The 10266-nt window shown below is 42.0% G+C and overlaps 1 long non-coding RNA gene across 1 annotated transcript; it reads left to right on the top strand.

The window, feature by feature from the left end:
* The first annotated feature begins 293 nt into the window (after positions 1-293).
* On the top strand, positions 294-3389 carry LOC123837320 (uncharacterized). Its single transcript, XR_006789178.1, has 3 exons — positions 294-428; positions 510-744; positions 2563-3389. It is a non-coding gene; the product is annotated as an uncharacterized LOC123837320 (long non-coding RNA).
* Positions 3390-10266: the final 6877 nt, after the last annotated feature.

The following is a 10266-nucleotide window of genomic DNA, read 5'->3' as shown; positions in this document are numbered from 1 at the left end:
GTGACACAGTTGAGACTTGAGAAGCTCTTGCTCATTGGGATGTGCCCTCTCTTGCGGCTGTGGGACCCCTCCCGCCACCCTGCCGGAAGTTGTGGTCAAGGCTTGGTCACCCTTGTCACTCATCCGTGCCCTGCACAAGGGCAGGAGGCGATCTTGCCTAGTGGACCAGAGAACCATGGGCTCCATCCATGGTTGCTGCTCGAAGCCACTAAGTTCAGGGGCTTTTACTGTACAGCAATTAATGCTGGGCATATTCTCTAAGCCTCAATATCTTCATTCCTAAAACGGGGACAATGAAAGCACTTACCTCAGAGAGCGCTTTGAGGATTAAGGGAGGTAATGCCTGGCGTGCTGATGCAGGGTAAACCCCACGGTCAGCTATTACAGAAAACGGGCATAGCCATCTAGCACAGTTTTAAAAAGCAAGCGTAAGTAACCCTTTTTCTAAATCTCTAAGTTTTAAAAACACTTAAGAAATACCAGTTGTAACATTTAAAAATTTTTTTCAGACCAAAGAAAGTACACCAGTTCTCCCATCCTCTCTTCTGCAATGACAACAAAGGGGCTTAGCATCCCAGGCGAACACTTTGGGGAAGTTGTGCACCCCTCCGGAACTGAAACTCACCCCCAACAAAGTCTGATGTCATTTACTGGTGGCTCGGGAAATATACCACCCAGGACACAAGCTCGCCTCCAACATGCCATCAGTGACTCACTTGTCACCAGCTTCCCAGCCCTGAGCAGGTGGCGGAAACCCAATGATGCACATGGAGCCTCAGAGCAAGCCTGGCCTGCAGGGAGAGGTGATGGTGGGGGGGGGGGTGGATAATCCACAGAAAGTCCCCAGGGCTAATTAATGACCAACACTGGAGGGGCAGGAGCGTGTCCTCTCAAGAAAGATCAACACTGCAGGCAGATAGATAGTAGCGACTGTTAGGTGCTGAGCTCCTGGGCTGATGACGCGAGTTCACGTGCTGCCCCTTTACTTACCCATCAGACGCCCTCCACGCTGTATGGCAAAGAAATATGGGGGAGCACAAAGAAGGGGGAACAGTCCTGGCATCTCTCGGGGGCCTCCTGGGTGCCCAAGCACCCGCAGGCTGCCACGAGAGAGATGCTGAGGGCAATTCTAGCAGAGCAGGGAATGTGAGCCCGGGTTTGAACCCAGCATTTCTGGCTCCAAAGTCAGAATGCTTTCTGCTCTTCCATGCTAGTTGGAAAGAGGAACTATAAAGCATTATGATGAAATGGTAGGGGAAATAGTAGAAATCCATGGCATCCTGAGGCAAGGCTTCCATTCTTGCAGAGAGAGAGAGGTGACTTGGACATAAACGAAGTAGAATACCTAGTTCCATCCCCGGCAATTCACAGAGAATTTAGAAAACAGAAATCTAAAACAGAACAACAAAACACTAGCATAATTGCCACGATGAAGCTTAGTCTGTAGGGATTATCTTTCTGGTATTAAAAGAGGCTGATAACTACCCCCCCATAAGGATTATTACAAGAGCCATTGGTAAGATCTGTTATTTTACAGAAAAATGGGTTTTTGAACATGTTAGTCAGATTGTAGGGCTAAATCTCCCGAGTGCATGACTAGAACTTCTGTTGGAATGACATTTTTATTCATTCAGGAAGCATTTATTAAACACTTGCTAAGAATAGTGCACAATTGGGAGGGGATGCCAGAAAACTCAGAACTAGAGGGCTCTGCAGTGTTGGGAAGATAAGACACATAGAAGGGGCGTTTCATAGCACAGAGTGAGTGCCACTGAACACAGATGTGAGCAGAGCCAGCCCAGATATTCCAGAGAGAGTGGGAGAGGCTTGGAGGGGCTGGTGCGGAGCAGGCCCGGGTCAGGCTGGGACAGAGGGGGAGCCCACCGGGCAAAAACACCTTGTCTTCCAGAACAAGATGTCCTGTGTGGCCTCCGTGAATGTGCCCTGGCCACGGAGACCTGGCTTTAGGGGGAAGCACTGAGGGGCACTGAAGCCTCCCTATAGCTCCCCAGAGAAAGTCCAGGGATCCTCTGAGGTGTGCGAATCAACCTCAGTGTTAAAGAAAAAAAAAAAAAAAAAAGGTTAAGCTTGTTTACTACAAAAAGAATTCTCATTTGCATTACTCTTTCTCATCTCAGAATAAACGTTGTTTAAAAATCCAGTGCAGGGAACACCCAGATGAATTCGAATTTCAGAGAGTGAAGTAGAAGTCTGTCTACGTGCTGCCAGGGTGTTCTTTGTGGGGTCTGGGACCCTCCTTGGAAGGAGTTGGGAGGAGCTAGACCTCCTTCTAGGACGGGTGGGATTAGTCTTTCACTCATGAGAGAGCAGAGCACAAAGAGGCCTGCAGTGCCCTGGTGGGCTCAGCAGCCGGGCGCCTAAAGAGAACTTTCCAGTCTTTTTAATATCCATCACATTTAGAGTGACCAGAAGCTTTCTGTTCCAAGGAATCAAATGCATTTTCAGAGTAAAGAATATTTCTGTAGTGGGAAGAAGCAATTATCTAATAAACGTTTGTGGATTTGATTCAAATCAAATTTGTATGTTTTCTTTTCTTAAAAGAGGAAAGTGCAGAAGCAAAGCTTTCTGAAGATCAGGGCTCTGAGGCCCTGGAAGGGGTGACGGGAAGTGATTGAGAAGTCCCCACAGCCACCATCTGGAAGCTCGGGGTGGAGTCCTCCCGGGGACAGAAGGACAGACGGCCCGCTCCTTCCCTGCCCCAGTATTCTCAGGAGGAAGCAGGAGCCCATGTTGCCTTCTGACCCGGAATCAGCAGGGTTGCCGTAGAATTTACAAGCAACTTCAAGACGCAGCACTGAGATGGAAGATTTAGGACTGGAGAATTAATTTTCTTTTCCTCCTGAGTAAAGCAGCTCTTTTTCTAAAGCCAAGAATCCTTACAGAATGAATGTACCCAACGGAAACGAGCCAGTAAGCACTGCATGACCCCAATAATTCCGATCATTTTGTGCAGCATTTTGCAGTGGCCTAAATTAAGCAGAAGAGAATCCGCAGGACACGGTGCTCCTGAGAACAAAGCTGAAACTCTGCCAGTGGAACCTCGTTCCCTGGGGGGAGACTCGGGGCGGTGTCTTCTAGAACCTAAGAAGAATAGCCCAGAGCTTGGTTTGTGGATGGAGCACTGTTTCTTGGGTGTAAGGGTTTTAAGGGAAACAATAACCAGCAAACAGTGACAGAGAAGTTAGGTCCGGATTTGACAAGAACACTTCTTTATTAAAATGTAATCTAGACAATTAGAACCTTGTAGCTAATTCAAACGGAAAATCCTGCAAAATGACAGTCTTCTCGTAAAATTTTATGTGTTTTCAAGTACATATTCCCCTTGCTCAGTCACACTTGCAAAATGATATCCATCTGCATATGAGCCCAGAAGAATATTCTTAAAGCAGGAAATTTTAAGAGAAAACAATTGTAATAGTAATAAAAATAAGATACATTTCTTTTCAAATGTACTTTGGTTTTATGAGAAGGGTTTGGTTACATAATACCTGTATGAGCTCAGTTCACTTTTTTGTACACAGAATCAATATTTCATTTTCCTATAAATCTAATATAAGAACAATTCATCAGCCTTATTTTCAAGCACTGCAAATTGTTAACACAAAGCATGTCCGTAGAAATTAAGGAAAAATAATCTTTATAAAATATGAATGAGCCTAGGTCTAAACAAAGATATTGATAAGGCTAATACAAACACTGAACAAAGACACAGGCTTGAGATGAATTTAAAATGTCACTAAGTGCAAAGTTCTCTGTCCCCAGGATTTAAAAAGAAAAAAAAGAAAAGAAAAGAAAAAAGAAACCATCAGAGGAGGGCAAAAAAGAAAAAAAAAATAGTCAAAAATATTGATCAGCAATAGTCTTCAGTTTTATGTACTCTAGTAAAATTAGAATGTAAGTATAGTGAAATTGTCTTCCAAACAAAACTCTTAGAAAAAGTGAAAAAAGAATATCAGTGGACTTCCTACACTGATATTCTATGAAATGTTTCAAAAATATTAATAAATGTGTCACAGAATAAATACCCATGGTCAAACAAGTTTAGGGAAAGTGATCCGTGTTGTTTGAAATTCTCTTTTCAAATTAAAGGCTCTGAGAAGTTCTGCAACAAAGAGTCATATTTAATCCACCATTTTCAAGACTTACTGGAGAACAGGACACCTTTTCCTCTGGCACACCTATCAACAACCTAAAGAATGATTTCTCAGGAAATACTAATTTGACAAAGTTGGTGATTTAAATAGATCAGGGTCTCTGCCTTTATTACCCAAACTTTCCAAAGGAAATGAAGCACTATTGAAGAAATCCTTTGAGATTATATTGACTTGTGCCGTCAGTCAAAAGCATGCTGTCCCTTTTTCCACTGCGATGGTTATATTCCCGCCTCCTGGTCTCCCAGCTCTCAGGAGGGACCCGCTCCTTTGCATTGGAAGTCTGATCCCCAGAACCTCCAGCAGGGGGCTCTGTTCACTAGCCCTGACAGCCAAGCACTTGAAGACCTGTCAAGGTTAAGATGGCTCAACAAATAACAAGCCAGGAATGTCATCTGGCCCATTAGGACACAGCATTATAAAAAAAATGTAATCATGGTTCAAGAATGTTGCATGAGAGAAATCTGTGCTCAGAATTTTATTATTAGGTTTTATCATGTGTGCATTTTCAAATATAGCTAAGAGATCCCAAAGGGGGGTGGAAATGAAAACCAAGGAATATTTTTTATAAAATAGTTATCAAACTATAAGACTTACATTGGAACATTTTAAAGGACTTAAAAGCTTCCCTACATAGTTGACAACTCAAGTATGCCAATTTTCTATCAAAAATAGTGGAGAAAAACAAAAATGTGAAAGTAGAGTTGAAAATAAGTGGAAATAAATGACTTCCACGGAGATGAGGAACAGATACCTCTCTCAAAAACAACCTCCTCCAACTAAAGAAAGCACATTGTGTTGGCAAAGTTGTACTTCGGTGAAGTTCGCAAACGTAATCTGGATTTTTTTTTTCTTAAACCCTTTCTCCCAGATCTCACTCAACGCACACCTACCCCCGAAGGGACCAAAACAAAACAGAAAGAGTGTTTTAAAATACATATAGATTGGGTTGTAAACAGATACAAGTATTTGGTTCAAAGTGAAAGTGGTGCCACTTGAACCAGAAAAGCTGGAAAGAGGACAAATAAAGTAGCGAGACAAGAAGATCAAGGGTGCAAAATAGACTTCACTGACACACACAACATTTTGCTCTTTCTTTATTCACAGCAGATGGTGGCTCTTCGGAGGGGCGCATAGTCCCACTGGGAAAGATATGCAGCATGACAGGTGCCAAGAGGCATCTACAAGACGGGAGCGATTTAGTCCCTCCCAAGCCTTAGGAGGGTTTATATGTGATAGGCACGCACGCACACACACATCTCATCAGTGAAACAGCCAAACCTTTGCTATTCTCCCATTAAAATGCCAGAATTATCTTTATAAATAAACTGTAAATAGCTGAAATGGTCTGCACTCTAATTTTCCCATAATCATGTGTAGATGGGTCTGAGAATGTGATTACTCTCATCCTGCATTTTGATCTCATAATCAAAAATCAATGTTATGTTGGGGCACCTGGGTGACTCAGTCGGTTAAGCAGCTGACTCTTGTTTTCGGCTCAGGTCCTGACTTCAGGGTCCTGGGATTGAGCCCTGAGGGCCTGACTCTGTGCTCAGCAAGGAGTCTACTTGAAATTCTCTCCCTCTGCCTCTCATCCCCGTTGTGTGCTCGCTCGCTCTCTCTCAAATAAATAAATAAATAATTTTTTTTTTAAAGCAGTGTTATGTAAAGATGTGATTCCCACATACTCTGTGCTGTAATGTACTTTTTATTTTGCCCCAGACCAGTGACTCTGGAATGTGTGGAAGGTGCACACTGTGAACTGTGTGCAGGGGGCAGATCAGATGTGGGGCAAGTACAGTGTAATGTAACTAAGTAACACCGAGCATTTTCCTACAAAGGGGATATTCACTGAGGTGGTTCTCTGTCCTGACTACAGGGGAGACCATTGCATTCCTCCAGGCATTTCTCCCCCAAGTGGGGCTCTGAAGGCCACAGGGTGGCTATTTCTAGCAGCCAATAGTGAGGACTTGGATGGAGTAACAGGGTCCTGATGAAAGGGAGGAGACAGAGCCTCAGAACTCACGGGAAGCCCATGCCTGCCACTCCCCAGTCTCCTCGCTGGTCACACCCCACATGAGGGGGCTTGGAGACTAAACATGAGTCTCTGGAGTTTATGTCACAGAGAAAGTGGCAACTAAGAGCTAAAAGCAAGTTACTCCACGGGATCAGATCATTACAGAGTTTTCAAACAGGAAGCACCCTACATATCAGCTAGAAGCAGAGTTAGGCTGCCAAATACTTAAAAATGAGCACTAAATCAGGGAATAAAGCCCTGATTTGTACCATTTGCCAGTATCTGGGATATAAATACTCCCACCCTGGCCAATTTCAAGCCACCAAACTGAGATCATTGGATGAAGAGTCGGGAAGAAAGATGTCCAATTGGCCTGTGGGAGTGGGTCTGCACACAGCACTGAGCTCAGACAGCTCAGGGCGGGGGATGCAGGTTTCTGAGCAGGCTCCAGACTCCAGGTCCAGGGAACACAGTTAGAACACAAAAAGTATTTGGTTCAGGAATTTTGGGTCCCATGCTGGAATTACTTCTCTTTCTCATAGATTAGAATTTGTTTAAAACAGATACTTATATAGTATTTTGATGTTTATTAAACCCTATGAGCAAACTTATTTTGTATTTTTTTTTAAAGATTTTATTTATTTGACAGAGAGAGGCACAGTGAGAGAGGGAACACAAGCAGGGGGAGTGGGAGAGGGAGAAGCAGGCCTCCCGCTGAGCAGGGAGCCCGATGCGGGACTCGATCCCAGAACCCCGGGATCATGACCTGAGCCGAAGGCAGATGCTTAACGACTGAGCCACCCGGGCGCCCCTTTATTTTGTATTTTTAAAAGTAGTTTTCACTACCTTAAAAATAATTTTTCTGAAGCAAACCACAACTCTCATTCGGTAATGGAATATGGAAACAAGCATCCGTACGTTTCTGTACCTTATTTTGACATAATTTGGATAATGTGTACTCAATAAATTTTCAAGTCAATTTTCTTCTGCTGCCTCTTCTGTTTTACTGCTAGAGTCATCTCAATTTTAGCTTCACTTTTCTCCCTCAATTTGTCAAACAGCATTATTATCCCTTGTTCAGAATCTCTCTCACTATGGGACTGGGAGGCATGGGTGCTGAGGGGTGGATGGTGCAGGAAGCACAGAAAAAAAACAGCGAGACGCAGCAGAAGTGTTCGCCGAGCCCCTGGCCCACTTACCAAAAACAAGGAGTTGGTCTAAGTTATCTCCATATGTTTCCATAAGGCTTCTATCCTCTCGCCTCTTACTGCCAAGTAAAAATGAAATTTCTTCTCATGCCCAAAAGCCATAAAGCTCTTATATGGACATACGAACTTCAAAGCACTTACATTTCTTATGGATCTTGTGATTAAATATGCAGCCTGCCGAATATTGAACATGAAGCTAAAGAAAGAGACAGCATTGAGAAAGAAACTCATAACAGTTCTAACGTACAATAGCAAACAATTGGTTTGGACCAGTAAGAACCTTGATATTATACTTTGTGTGTGTTTGTTCTAATCAAGAGCCTCCAAAGACGTGGAAATTTACAATAAGCCCCCTCCAAATAGTGAGTGTCTTAGATGAGTAAAGTTGAAAACTTTTCAAATTCCCAACTCCTCATTTTTATTCATTGTGGTATTTCTGGGTTTATTTCATTACCTCAATCAGTAGAGTGCATGGAAATAATTCAGGTATTTTCATCTTTGTGCCTTGGAAGCTCCCCAGTGCTCTTAAACACTTTCTGTGCTTGGAAAAAATATTTAGGGTTGCAAATATTCTGAACATGCCAAGGTGATATGTTCTTTTTTCAATTTGACTATAAGGTACTGATATAGACCAGTTTTGTGAATTTTAACAATGTCATTTAGAATAAAATATAAATGTGATAGAGCTCAAAGGATTTTGCATCCTCAAAGTGCTATACTCAATAACTCTAAGAAAATGTAAAATCAGTCATAAAAAAGAGCAAGATGAACTCTATAAAAATACAGCACGTAACAATATTGAGGAATTAGTGAAGGTAATTAAATATCAAGAACATTTTCAAAGGAAACAAGCAAATCAGGGTCTAAAAAAACTAGACACGCCTTTAAAGAGGAACATCACAGTTAGATAATTAGATGAGTGTATTTGGGAAACCTCGTTTTTTTGCTCGTTATTTGTTTTAACTAAAATTTGAAACAACAGTAAAAATGCAAATTAAAAAAAAATGAAGGGTGGTCCATGGGAGTCCAGCGATACCAACCTAGCTAAATAATTTTCCAATACTGTGCAAAAATATTAAGGAAAATATCAATAAAAAGGAAATACCAAGAGACAAGTGCTCACTGTGTTGCCTCACCTCTGAGCAACCTCCAATGGAATCAGCTGGAAGGACAGACACAGCTCCTCTCAGTATTTATATGGTAAAAAATAAATCTAACACAAGGAGCTTTGTCCCAACGCCTTTTCCCTCTCCCTCTTTTTGAAGTGCATAAAGTAAATTGCACATCTTTAAAGACTCATTAGGAGATGGACAAATCCCAACAAAGGGAGTATCACTGACCACATGTGTTGGAAAGAAGCTTCTGTTTTGTTAAACATCTCTGAAAGCCTGAAAGTTTTATGTAAATGCAATTTGTTAAACCCAGTTCTAAGTGGAAAAAAACCCATGCTGTCAACTCATGGGGGATGGTGCTTTTTTGTTGTTTAACACTGCAAACCAACCACAGTATCTCAAAATTCAAAGAAACCAGAAACAGATCTAAAAGGTAACTAACTACTACTAACACCTGCTTCTTGTGCGCGGAGAGGGTGTGTTGGAAGTTGAGGGGCAGGTGGGGCGATCAGAGTGACCGCTGCAAAACCAGGGTAAAATTTAGCATGGGTTCATTTCATCCATGCTGAAACTTTGATAAGAGTGCATATGTGTCCTAACGACAGCAGTTGACTCAGCAAAGGCAGAAGAGCCTGCATGAATTGTAAGGTTAACATGCAGGACTCTTCCAACCCAGCGTTGTGGGAAATTACAGACATGGTGGATGTTTTATATGCTAGTGGAAGAGAATATATAGTGTCCTAGAGAGGGCACGTGGCCAATTTGGGGGAGTGTATGGCTACTCTATAAGGATCTGATCTCATAAAGTCGGTTTGGTACTATATACAATATTTTCTGGTGTTGTCATGGTGATAGGGTGTCACAATACTATAGCCTCCAAACTGACCACCCAGACCCAACACTGTTCCCCTCTAACCCCCTTCCATTCTGCCAGCACCAACATATTTCTGAAACAGCCACTCTGATCATGCTACTTTCTTACATAAATACCTCAGATGGTTCCAGTGTTCAGTCTACGACATAAATAAAATCGTAAAGGTATTTTACCAGATGGCCCCAATCTACCATTCTATGATTGATGCTATGCCCCGCACCCTCAACCCCGGCTCATTCCATCTCCTTAGAAAGTTCTCATCTGCCTTCTCTACACAGCTAACTAATTATCTTCCATTGGTTACTTCCAAGCGTTACTTCCTCAGGTTGGTGCCTCACGTAGAATTAATTCTCACTCTTCCTTGCTCCAAGAGCATCTCACTTGTATAGAAAGATTATACAGAGTTAAGTAGGTGTCACATTGTATTCAAGTTTAGAATAGATCATATTTGTTTCATTGTTAATATGTGTGTGTCTAAGTTAGACTGAGGTCCCTTGAAGATGAGGGCAAGTTTTTCGTTCTATATCCAACTGCCCACCCACAGTGAACACATAGCAATTGTTAGTTCAATAAATAGGGTTTTATAAGATTACAAATTTGATTATTTAAAATCAGTGATTTTCCATTTTGCAGACTCAAAAATACAGACACAATGCTTAGATTCACCCAGTGAGTTAGCAGCCACTCTATTAAATGATAGATAAACACAAAGACTTACAGATATATAGATTCAGATCGACCCAGACGTTATATATTCTTTCAAAGGTTCCTGAACTCTCAACTTTCCTTCTATAAGCAAGGTGACATATCAACAAGACTTGCATTAGAAAAACTTTTATTTGCAAAATTCATAGCATAGATATTGTTATTGGGCTCATTTTTT

The sequence above is a fragment of the Mirounga angustirostris genome, unplaced genomic scaffold (genome assembly GCF_029215605.1).
Source record: "Mirounga angustirostris isolate CCGP_5_RB_7025 unplaced genomic scaffold, mMirAng1.0.hap1 SCAF_8, whole genome shotgun sequence".
NCBI lineage: Eukaryota > Metazoa > Chordata > Mammalia > Carnivora > Phocidae > Mirounga > Mirounga angustirostris.
Note: the sequence above shows the minus strand (reverse complement) of the source record. Positions and strands in the feature narration are given on the sequence as shown.